Source organism: Hetaerina americana, unplaced genomic scaffold (assembly GCF_022747635.1).
Source record: "Hetaerina americana unplaced genomic scaffold, ioHetAmer1.1.p SCAF_14, whole genome shotgun sequence".
Lineage (NCBI taxonomy): Eukaryota > Metazoa > Arthropoda > Insecta > Odonata > Calopterygidae > Hetaerina > Hetaerina americana.
In genome coordinates, this window is record NW_027286514.1 from 8,756,680 (window position 1) to 8,770,182 (window position 13,503).

Sequence of the window (13,503 nt, forward strand, 5' to 3'; positions counted from 1 at the left end):
TGTTTAATGGATATGTGAAATACTGTGCGTCAACAGCCCACTGCTTGCCCTTAAAATTATCATACAAACACACACATGTACATATAAATACATTGATTAGGACATTCAAACAGAGAAACACAAAGAAAGGACACACACATTGAGTGCCCTTTCTATGTGTTGCATTTATATACATAGGAGGGTGGTCTGAAAAGTTTCCGACCTCACAATTTTCAGAAAATTTTAGAAAATTTCAGAAAAAATGTCTTGTATCTTTGTTAGGTCGGAAACTTTTCAGACCACCCATGTTTATGCGTCGTCGCCGAAGATCGTTCAGTTTCGAAGGTAGATACATATTTTTTATCACGTGACACCTACTAAGCTTTGCTCGTGAAAGGAAGACGCCCTTAAATTGACAGTCCATAAAATTGTGTATTGTTATTACCATTGGGATTGAATAAAATCAAATATCTTTTAGATTAATAATATAAGACAAATCGGAGACACATCAGCATCGAAATGGAGACCATATCGAAATAAGAACGAATTATCAATGCTATTTAGTTGTCCTCAAAAAATATGTTGAAAGCAATTTCTTAAACAAAAGCAACAAAATAAATGTATCGTAAAAATTTTTGAGGCTAAGATGTACGCATATATTCATTAAACATTATTTTTTAATTCCGCTACACACGTAATTCCAAGCACAATATCCAACTCGTAAGTGCACTTTAAGCTTTATTTACTGATCAAAACGAAGTGACTGCGATAGCGGTTTCCTAAAATCCTATCTAATATCTTTTTCAAAATGTGAAGAGTCACACAACGTTGCAGCATTGGAAATAGACATTCTCCTCATTTCATCAACATTTTAAGTAATAAAAAACTACGAGGAGCTTATTCTCCCCTTGTTAATTATTGTTATTCATCAATCATCTTTCATAGCGTTTCTCCACAAAGAAGACGAGCAAAGGCATTTCTCTATTTCATTATTTAACGAAAACAAAGCGTAATGGCTCTTTTAGTTCATGCTATTATTCAATACTATTCAATGAGCATCCTCAACGTAGGGACCCAGGTAAATCACACCCTCGCGCCCGAAAATGATAAATTCAATCCATTATATTAAAATCCATCGGGCTGTTTGCAAGATAAACTTACGAGAATTACTTAATTTCGAGAACTAGCACATTCTCCTATCTTTGACTTGCTTTCAATAACTTAACTTTTAATTTGCCTTTATTTAGCTAAAAACGTTTTTATAAATTTTAAGCCTAACATAAGCTAATTAGAAACGGAACAAAATTTCAACTGAAAATCATTTTAACTCGGGACAGTTTTCCCTTCACTTTTGTATGAAGACTCTGTTTTTCAAAACAAAATAACTCGAGTAAAATTGCTCAAGAAAGGAAGTCTAACACTACGAGCAACATCATTATAACATGGCCTAAATTAGGTTATGATTTTGTACATACCAGGTACTTTATCTGCATTCTGCGGCAGTTTGACACGCAGATGAATTTTTTCAATAGACGAGACCACGATCATTAAATTTCTCGTTCCAAAAACTTTTGGATAAGAAGTTCTTTTTCAATTCTTCAAGCATTTAAGAGAATACATACAGAAAATGAAAATGCCCATATACATGCAATTCTGAAGCATAAAATCGCGGGAGATATATTTCTTTATTCTTTACGCGCACAAATGCGTACACGACGGACATTTGTGGCACAACGGGCATATAATGGCAGAGGATAAAATAAAACTAGAAGTTAAAAATTAAGGATGAACCACTCCAAAAAATTATTTAAAGCAAATCATGAAGGACTAGAAAATTTAATACAAGTTTGAACGTGAACATTCTTGAAAGTGCGAAATATTTCTATAATATGCCGGATGATAACATGCAATAAAATGTTACTTTGACTATGATTTGGATTAGAAACCAAAATTTCATTCCAATCACGACGAGACTGATAAAACCATAGTCAAAATGACGCAAACTTCATCCTTTTTAAAATTTTGACATCAAATAAAATATGAAATTATTGCTCCATTCTAACCTGTATTAAAGAACTTCTTCCCTGGTGATTTTGTGCGGGAATTTTACAGTCGTAATTGAAGCGCATTAATCAAAACGGCGCCTCCACAAACAAGACTTGGACCAGTTGTCGAGAAGTCGAACGTTTTTCCCTTGCGTTCAAAACCTCGACTAGGCAATTACTTTGACTCTCGTCGCCAGCACGTGCAGACGAAATGCAATGAGGCTTTTTCATAAACATATTATCCCAGATTAATGGAGAGAAAAAAATTAACCCTTATAGGTCGAAAGGAAGGAGAGGGCTTGGAAGAGGAAAACCCATCGTAGAATAGAATGCGCAATTTCCGTTCTTGAGAGCGATTTTCTTCATACCCCACGTCTCGCCCTTGCCGGTTTAAGACGAGAATACAACTTCGAAGTTAACCTTTTTCCCTCTCCCGTCTTAAGACTCCCATGCTCTTGTCTCTTTCCTCCTTCTAGCGCCCACCCTGGAGCATCATCCTCGGCTAACTTTCTGAGTTACTTTCCCCCTCCGCTTCTCAAACAACCACTTTTCCACTCAGTTCATCTCAAGGTGGGATAGATATCGCTATTTCTTGAGGAAATTCTCTGGTTTTACCCTTTGTCCTGAAGGTTTTTTCTGATTTTTTCCAAAGCGATTATACTTCAAATTCACTGATAAGATAAAGTGTAATAATTTCGGGTATTTTGTTCATTTATTGTTTTCCAAGTAGAACTTTCATCATAGATGTCCCATACTGATAGACAAGTAGCTCACGCTTCTTGCTCAACTCAATCTTGTAAGCAATATAACATGAACTCATCGAGGTCCAGTGTCCTCAAAGAACCCACATCATTTTTCAAGATTATACAACAATAAGATTAATTATTTTTTGAATATGAAGTAAACTAAGAGGTCTTCTGAAGAATATCCCTCCTTTTAATCATCAAATCAGTTATTTAAGAATACAATCAGATTAGGGCAGGCACAGAAAATCATTTTGAGGTCAGTCCTTCCTCCTTATTTTCAATGCCCATATTATTTTCTGGAGCAATCAAAACACATTTTCCCTATCCGAGTGTGCCTTAAAATAGCTCATGTTTTTATTAAGGGGAAAGCAATCAAGGTCTTTCAAGGCTTTGTATTCGATAACAGATTTTTTTAAGTAACCAAGTAGTCGCTGGTCTCTTTATAGATTCATCAAATTATGAAGGAATTATAAACATGGGCAGGTGTTGAACTTTCATTTTCCTCTACTTTTTACTAGCAACACATTGGTACCGACGTTTTCTTCATTTTCCTTGGCTTGCTATCTTTCGTGAATGAATTAATGCTCCCCATTAAACTAGTATCGCAGTAACGTACCCGCCAATTTTCTCAGCGCACACAAAGTGCTGCGAATAGGTAAATAGTCTCCAAACATCAGATCGAGAACACCAGGTTTTGTATCGATGGATATTCCTATCATTAACACGAATCGAAAGGAGCTATATGACCGCGCAAACTGCGGGTATCACTTAATGTAAAATTCCCCTCAATTGTAATCAGAGATTACGATAAAAAATAACTGGGAACCAAAGGATGCAGCAACAATACCAATGATTCTAATCCAATGATTGATATCTAATATCAATGATAAAGTTCAATAAAATGAGGAGAAAGAAACTTCAAATGACTTCTGGAAGCTCTGAGCATTTGATTTGTGTAGATTGGAATGCCCAGAGTCTGTTCCGTTTACAACAGTAAAATATTTGATAGCAGAGTTTGAACGAGGCCGTACAAGCTGTCAAGGCGAGCATCGCATTGGTCGACCAAATGAGGTGAAACCTCCAGAAACGTTGAAGAAAATCTACAAAGTGATACTGGATGATCGTCAACTGAAAGTTCGCGAGCTACCAGACACAGAAGGAATTTCAAAAAGCGCGTTGCATCGCATACTAACTAAAAATTTGGACTTGAAGAAGCTGTGTGCAAGATGAGTGCCGCGTTTGCTCACACTCGAGCAAAACCAGTGTCGTGAAGAGGTTTCAATTGAATGTTTCTCAGCAACAAAGCAGAATTTTTACGCCGTTTCATATCTATGGATGAAACATGGGTCCATTGATTCACACCTGAGACAAAAGATCATGCAAAACAATGGATTCAAAAGAAGGGACCGCCTAAAAAGAAGGCAAAGACTGTTTTATCTCCAAACAAGGTCATGACACAGGTATTTTGGGATGCGCGTGGAATAATTTTCATTGACTATCTTGAAAAAGGAAATACTATCAATGGCGAGTATTATGCAAATTTATTGCGCGAGGAAATCAAGCAAAAGCGGCCGCATTTGGCTAATAAGAAAGTGTTGTTTCATCAAGACAATACACCAGCTCACAAATCCGTCATTGCAATGACTCGGTGGTCAAAGATTTTCTGCGCATTTGATGAATAGAATGGTTTTGAGGCGTCCCTTAGTGGAAGCAATTCATATCGGAAAAGAAAATACTCAGTTATTCCACAAAAAATTTAGTATACACAACCTAAGTTTCGCCTTGCAAAGTCATCATCAGGTCCTGATGATGACTTTACAAGTCGAAACCTAGGTTGTGTATCATAAAAATGTAGAATAACTAAGTATTTTCTTTTACGAAAGATTTTCCAATCGTGAAGGAGTGATGTCGGCAGTTAATGGCTATTTTGAGGAGCAGGGCAGTTCTTATTATAAAATGGGTAACGAACTAATACAATATTGCTGGGAAAAGTACTGAAATGGGATTATGCCAGCAATCACATTCACTAATAATGCACAAACACATTGTTAATTATTGTCTTTTAGAAACTAAAAAACTAAGACTTAATACAATGGATAATCCAGGTAATTCAGATCTCATTAGTAATTTTAAGGAGAGCAATCAAAATAGCCAAAGCACATTGGCCGAAGCAATCCAAGATCAATAACACAAGATTTATTGGTTTCGAAATTCAAATATCAGGTTGTTTTTTCCTCGATTCAAAAGCTAGATAAGCTCTTAAAACCTCGGTAAAAGCAGTGTCTTTTATAAAATATGATTCATATTTTCCTAAGAATAAATTTTCTATATCAAGAAGTATGATACTCGTTTTAAATTGAGAAAGGTTAACTCATATTAAGAAAAACACTGGTAAATGTAATTTAAATGTAACGATTTATACAAAATCGGAGGGGTAGTCAAATTTATTGAATGGACATACTCATACTATGTAAGCAAACTAGCTCCACGATACCCCTACTCATCTGTCGTATTTAAACAATAACACATCGCCATGATCGTACTAAAATTCCACGACATATCGGTCATTTTCCATGAGACTTACTTTTCCAGAGGGGTGGCCACCCTGCTTACCGTTACGATTTTCACCACGAAACCGCTTTCAGCGAATAAAAACACAAACGTTAAATGTATATACCTAACAATCCACGGCTGCTATTGCTGTTCCGTCTTCGCTTGTTCGATGCATCTAACTACCATTGACACGACCTGTTACCAAGACATCAAAATCTGTTCGTTAATGACTAAGCTCTCGTAATTTTCACATTAATAAATCATAAATTCGTTATTACTTCGATATTGCACGATCAATTTCTATCTTTGTGTAGGGAATACAACCGAATTGGCCAAATTTGTCAAAGTAAGTGACAGCGAATTTGTCAGAAATAAAATGTCCGGGTCGAAACTTTCCCATGCGTATTTCTTTTTTACCTTCCATTTTTTTCTTATTCGCCTTTCCTCCGCCAGCGTTGTAAAATCGATTTAACAAGGGTTATATTCAAAAAAAGGCCATAGAGAAGATCTAAAGTGCGGGAAAAAACACGCTTCAATCGGTGACAGATAGACATGCTTAAGGCTCCACGTGCACTCCTAAGGTCACCATTTACGTACCTCATTTACTAAGGAGGCATGAGTGAATAGATAGTTACCTAACTCGATAGTTTTCAGTTACGTGAAAAAGATTTTATTAATGCATCAGAATGTATAACTTATTGCACAAAAAAAAGGAGTGCCTGATAGCATCAACATATTTTGCCAAAAATTTCATATTGAAATAGTGCTAGAGTGTTAATGACTTTGCGCAGAGGAAGAAAATTAATATTATACAAATTCTACAGATTCGATTTTAATCTTTATTTTTGCAATTCATTTGTTTTTTCAACTGAAAATTAAATAGTTATATCGAAATAGTGGATCAATGTAAAAAGGAGTGTCTAATGCCTTCATAATACTACTGCTTACACTAATGCCGAAAAATCCATATAGATGTTAATATGATATTAACAAGTCATTGTAGAAATAAACAATGATAGCATACATACACAGGGAAACATAATTTCCATTTTTAAAGGGGTTTTGCTTTAAAAAAGATATTACCCCACCCTGTATAATACGATTGAAAATCGACTGTCAAAACTTATAGTTGAAGATAAAATAAAATACAAACAGAACTGGCTACAAATGTTGTGGCTGTACTTAAGAATATTTAAATATGCTCTTCCTTCTCATTTCATTTCGAGCAAAGAGAAAAGGGTTAATTTTATTAAGGGTTGTAGACTATAAACATTTCTAAACGTTTCTAAAAACCCTTTTAGACTAACTTCATCTAAATTGTAAAAACGAGAAGAGTATCGGGTGAATTATAAATAACTTTCGTGAAACACTTTTAAACTGCAAAAAAAGAAGCGCATTAAATAATGAAGAGCCAAACCTGACGCCAAAAAGGTCAAATCGACACCGCCGCCCTTACATTCCGCTGCCCCTGTTGCTCTCAACCTTACTAACCCCCCAAACCCTCATCGCAACCTCCCAAAGCCTTTCCCCACCCCCTTTCAAAATCCCCCTCACATCCGTTCCCCAATCATCATCACACCCCTTCCGTCCACCATCCCTTTTCCACCCGAACGCTTTCACTACTCCTCCGCCCCCGCCATCCATCTCCTGTCTCCCCCCATTCTTCCAGAAAATTTTTCAGCTGATTGGCGTCACGTGTCACTGACACAGACGACACCCTTCTTCGGAACCGCTGGTGAGCAAAAAATGAAGGTGGGAGAAGGGGGGGAAGACTGAACGAAAGAGAACAAGCGAGAGTGAGAGAGAGAGGGATATATGTAGGGAGGAGAAAATGGGAACGAGGGATGATGGAGGGCTGTGTAGCATTCGAAGCAAATCGAGAGGAGACGGGCATGGGCGGGAGGGGGGGTGTTGAAGGAAGAAATAAAATCGAAGAGAGAGAAAAAACCATCCCTCAGCCCTCGCTTTCCAGTCCCCTCCTGCTTTATATGTGTGTTTCTGTGAGTGCTCAAAGGTACGTTTTAGAGAGTGGGTACGTGAAGGTGAGAAAGAGAGAGGTATGTATGCTTCTCCGGTTAAGGAAAGCTAGCAGACGAGATGAGAAAGAGGAGATGAAGTCTTCAACTTCGTCCCGCTCGTTTATTTGAGGAGGATTTTTGAGACGGCAACGTATAAGTGGAAAAGAGAACCCCGGACGATTACGGCGGAGAAGAAGGGATGAGATTGAGTGTTAAAGTATTAGAGCCGCCAACCGAATCAAAAAATGCATAAAGAAAGCAGAGGGGAAAGGATGAAAATTTCTATGTAAGGAAATGGGGTTACATGATGTGAACAGGAAAAATCAGATAATTTTTGAACGGCGAAGAGGAGGAGTTGAATACCTCACGTAAACTGGCGTAGTGATGGGAAGGCATTGTATTAGCAATTGTCACCTCATTATCCAGGTCAAAAAACAGAAAGATAAAAACAAATATAAGATTAGATTCCGACCAAAGGGAAATGGAATAAGCAAACTTGAAGGATTTAAAGAAAACCTTTATTTTATAGCTGACCAGCATAGATAAAGAATAAAATCTTGCCCTTCTTAATTAATAAGCAAACTTCAAACTTACTACGGTTTTCAGCTCCAATATCTACCGACGAAAAGTCCACAACCCGGACTTTTAAAAAAGCAAAAACAAAAAGAATAAAGGTAAGGGTTAAATAAATTATAAACTTTGGGCAATTAAATTGGTTAATGAGAACAAAAAACTTCAGGAAGATGATTTCTCAACTCGCAGTGGTCTTAAGGAGCGGTATTATTGATACACGAACCGAATTCTCCCGTATTCAAAATTATTTCCCATTTAAAATGGTATGAAATTAAGATCTTGATTATTATAGATGTCAATTAAGTGGATGGAGAGAGCATTGATTAAATTTCAAACATTTATAAATGAAATGGATCATATCTGAAGAATGGCTCCTTATTTGGTAGAGTTGCACAGAATTCTTCGGTGGTGATTTGGAAGAGAAGAATAACAGACCAAGAGGAAGATCAGTTTTGTAAATTGACAGAGATGAATGCTCAAGTACTTGTATGAAAAGCTCATCAGCTCGAATTAATGTAGCGTGAGAAGTAAATGTTAGTTATAAATCCAGCAGCAAAGAAGTAAAAACCTGGATGCCTTTTTAGCCCACTAAAGTTTTTCAACGCTAGGGGGAGAGGGAAGAGAAAGATGGATGGAGTCCTTCTCCAGAGAGGATGGCGTTATTCAAGTGTTTAATCATTGGTCGGACAATGAACTTTTTGCAGGATCTTTCTTCTCTAGCAAAAAATATTTCAAGAAGAGAAATCTTTGACCTATGGCAGGTGTACATAACATACTTTCCTAATTACCTAAAGGTTAAATATTAAGATCTGCCAAGGATATTTTAACGTTAGCCAAGGGACAGAGGAAAAACTAATGCTTCAGTGAAGAATTTAACTGGTAAATCATTATAAACCAAGGTAGATTACCTCCATCGAAGACGGTTTGGGAATGGTAAACTGTTTAATAAATTCTCGCAAATTAATTAAATTCTGAGAAACATTCGACTTTACCCATAACCTACCATTTTTTATAAATGTCAAAAATGTATCTCTAATCTTATGCAATATTAAAACGCATGCAATTTCAAAAACTACAACATATTTACAAGTTGATTACTAAAATATTTATTCCACTTAGATATGATTTGCGTTGAAAGTTTTTTTGAATTTTCAGGCATAGTAAAAAACTCATTAACTCTGATTACCTATCATCTTATTATCTCTGGGTAATTTATCGTATTTTATTTTATAATTTGGTTCTATGTAAACAGTGAGAACCGTGTTCACCAATGAAAGAGTTAGGAACCAATTTTTATCAACACACACGTATATAATCCTTAAAATATAACGGAAAAATAGAGAGAAACCGCTGGAAACAGAGTATATTGGTTATCAAAGCAATGCATTTAAACATTCAAAAAAGTCAAAATTACGATAGAAGCCAATTATTTCAACTTAGAAAAATTAAAATTTTGACAAATCGTATTCTTTTTATTGATAAAACATTTCAGGAGTAAACAATCAAAATAAAACGAATCCACGGTTATTCCCATGTGTAAATCATCAATAAATCGCATATTTTAAAGATTTACTCAACGCCTTGAACGCGATACGCTACAGACTTAACAGAATAGGAGCATTGAATTATTTGACAGCATGTTAGTTTGATTCCAAGGATCGTACTCTGAACATAAGTAATTTGATAACCACAAAATATTAAATTCAGGCACAAACGAATGCAATTTGTTTAATAATAGTTAATATTTGTGGCAATAAGAACCTCCCAACCTCCGAAACCACTAATATATTCTCTATTTTAAAATTATTACGATTCACCAAACCTAAAATAACTGCAATTCATTGGTCAATAAGCAAGTTACAAATTTCAGGTACTACTCAGTTATAATATTATCAATTGCCAACTGTATATCATTGAAAGACAGTAATTAGTGAATTATTGTAATAGCATCTATACTGGAATGGAGTAATTGCAGGATTAAAGGCGCGTGTTGTCTTCGGTTAAAATTTGCAATTTCACTCTAATTGTTAAATATTTCAATTTCATTTACACAAATTTCTATTTAATTTCTATTTATTGCCTATATTAACGGCCGGCCTTGTAAAAAAAGCGAAATTATATTCCACTCAAGAATACAATGGCAAATTCAGAGACTAAAAAATTTTGGCAATCTAAATGTTGCTGTGACCGATTGATTTTTGTTTTTATCGCAATTATATATTCTCTTCCGACTTTGTTTGCAATTCAGCACAAAGATCCTACGAACCAAGCTAGTGCAAACTGCTGTTCTCATTACATCGTGAGCAAACAGTCAACTCCGGATAATCTGTTTGCGGATTAAGCATATGCATGGGGTAAGAGGCATCACTGCTAGACATATAACTACTATGTTTGATTTTCAAACGCCCTCTTGCAAGTAACTTGCGCTCACATTTTGATCACTTAACACAAAGGAACGACGTTTATGTGAAATGAATATTAGCATTTTCACAGTATTTTTGTTTGGTGGCACTTGTGTTCCAAATGATCCCAAAGACGAAAATCAATTTATTCATTTGCATCGCAATAAAACTACGATCATCAAAACTATACTATATTTACATGATTTTGAAATGTAATTGAATTAATATTTTTCCTGTGAGCAATTTTTATTGGCCTGAATTAATGCCATAAAGGTTATTACAATGTCGGTTATTATGTATTACATAAATACGTAAACTATTTTTTCACTAAACAGCGTTCGGGATGATGAAACCAAATTAATGAATACTTCCTAGAAACAGTCTTAAAGAAATACATGAATTTCAATAAATGAAAATAGGCAAATGTTGACAATTATATATATGAGATATGAATAAGGTGGCTAAGTATTCCTAGCTATGATTTATTATTCTTGTTTTCATTTTTTCCATACTCTAAGGTAAAACATTAATTAAAATAATTTGTGCATGGCGAATACCGTAATTTATATCTAGAGTAAACCACTACACCCTCACGTTATCACTTAGTTGATTAAATTCTACTAATAGCTTAGTTTTTATTTAATGTGATAATACTTTTCCTTGCTATAGTCGAAATAGCTTCCACAAATCGAAGTTCAAGAGAATTAAACGCGTAATTGACGCACTCACCGACGAGTATTCAACACAAATCTCTTATTACGGTTGTAATACATTCCGGCTTTTAAAACATTTTCTCAAAGTACCGTGGTCCATTATTTCCAATAAGCAAAACTTTTTTTAATGTAAAGCGAAATTTCCACACCATGCATAGGAGTGAGGTTAAAACGGGAATATTTTCATTCGACACTTTACCTCTCCGCTGTAACGAGCAGGGTCAGTAGCGGTAAGAGGAAAAATGAAAATTTAATGCGGATCACCCACGAATCTGCGATATTTTAAGAAAATCTGGTATAACCCCAGATAAAAGAAAGGTCAAACCAATTACTTCCAAATGATAGAAAGGACGTGGGAGGGAGGGGGTGGCTAAACCAAACCCGTTGAGTTGAGAGATGCCTCTGTTATCAATCATTAGGTGGTAATCGGAAAAATTATGGTTAAATGTTTTATTCCGAAATGAGTAGGAGTAAGTGACCAGAGGCTCGTTCAATTGTCGCAGGCAGTGTCACGGTATTCCGAACCACAAGTCGATGACTAGTTTATGACAGGCGGATTTGCCTTTGATGTAGCCTTCTGCGCAATTCCTAGTGAGTACTTCAGCGCAAGAGATCATTTTTCAACAACTACCGTAAAAACTACGAATTTATTTTGAAAAGCCTCACATTCAAACACGTAATTTCCACCTCACTCTCACGCTACATTTCCAACCCTTACCATAATCTTTAAAGTACTTAACCGACAGTAAAAAAGGATGCGCGGATAAAATTACGCAAACATAAAACGTCCACTTAGCTCACAATTACTGGAGTTCCTCAAGCAACACCATAAAAGCTCTTTCGACTCCAAAACAAATATATATGAAACATAAAGACTATTGGTTAATTTAAAACCCTAATCGTTCGAATTTTATCTTATCGACTGGAATCAACTCAATTTTTTTAGGTTAGAACAACAGAATTTTACCGTAGGCTGCGCAAAATTATTTACATTTTGTATCACGATCTACCAGCTAGCTAAACGATTTTCGACCAGAAAATGTGTAATCGAAAAATAAAACAGCAAAGTGATAATATCTCCTCTACCGATACAGTATTAACGGCTTCAATCAATGCTGAGCATATTTGATCTCGGTCTAAAAACATTTCCACAAAGGAGATAAGAAGCCCAAGCTGCGAATAATGGAGAAACTATTAATTTTTTGTTGAAATTAAGTCGTACAACCTAATATTTTGGTGTTAATGAAACAGATCAACTGAAGAGCTATTTGAAATTCACCTAATTAATATATTTTAAAATAAAGTACAAGTAAATGAAAAGCATCTTGGATTGAGAGATACAAAGCGACGATCTAATATTTTATTTGAAGAGAAATATACAAGTACTCATATAAAATAAACTCATGACAAAAACGGGATTTGCGTACATTTTTGATGTTGCTAAAATGGGATTAAATTAAAATTCCAAAGATAATTACAGTCAAACATTTTTGGTTAAAAATGCATTGCAGTAGACTCCACTCTAAATGCTACAAACTTACGAGTATTGATATGCTCACTTGAGATTATTTTTCCACTTGTCCGAGTCAAAGCGAAAGAAACCTTTTCTATTCAACTTGTACCGAGTGAATTCAAAAGGAGGACCAATACTCAGCTACAATATAGACTTTCAATCCCATATTACAACCAATATTATGTGCTACAACATAGGTGTATGGCTTTCATCTCATTGATTTTAAACATAGTAATCTCCTAACTTGAATTTCCGAAACCGGCTAGTTAACGTCGTCGTTATCTGGTTTTTGCATCAATTTAGTTGGGGTTTTTAATCCAAATTTCGGTCACAGTGCCTGGCTTACAATAAAAATAACATTTTTACAAAAACGTGGAATTCTTCATGTGATATCGAGCTTTTGATAATCCGTAATTCAAATAACTCATAATACTACCACTAATTCCCTGCGGAGAACCCATCAGAGATAACATCTTCAAAATATAGCAGTAGTTTCATTTGAACCCCTCTCCTTATATCCCTTGCCTTGGTACATCTATATTTCTTGCCGAAATAAATATAATTAATGATAGTAATTATCAAAAAACTCAAACTATTATATTTATTCTTTTTAAGCCCGGTCTTTTAATTCCTAGTTTTACTGAGCATGTGCTTTAATCTCCAGTTAAAGCAAAAAAATCAGTACTACGTGCACTCAGAAATCCGCGTATTAGTCGTCCATGTTTAAAACATACTCAAATTTTGAACGAAGAGTTTTTTAAGAGGCTTAGATTGAAGAAAACAATTCAAAAGTCATTGCTAGAGATAGCTGTAGATAGCGCCAAATTCCCAGCAATAATATTTTTACATTGTTTGCTCTTCTTCCTCCAAAGAAAATTGTTTAACATGACAACTTAACCAAAACCCAGCGAAAGCCTCATTTCCACCGCCACCTGTGCATAAGTGAGATTTTGTAAGACCT

General features: G+C 35.4%; 1 protein-coding gene across 1 annotated transcript in view; it reads left to right on the forward strand.

Moving 5' to 3' along the window:
* The window catches only part of LOC139686423 (uncharacterized), a 576,816-nt gene that overhangs the window by 517,563 nt on the left and 45,750 nt on the right, over window positions 1-13,503 (forward strand). The gene's annotated exons all lie outside the window — the stretch shown is intronic.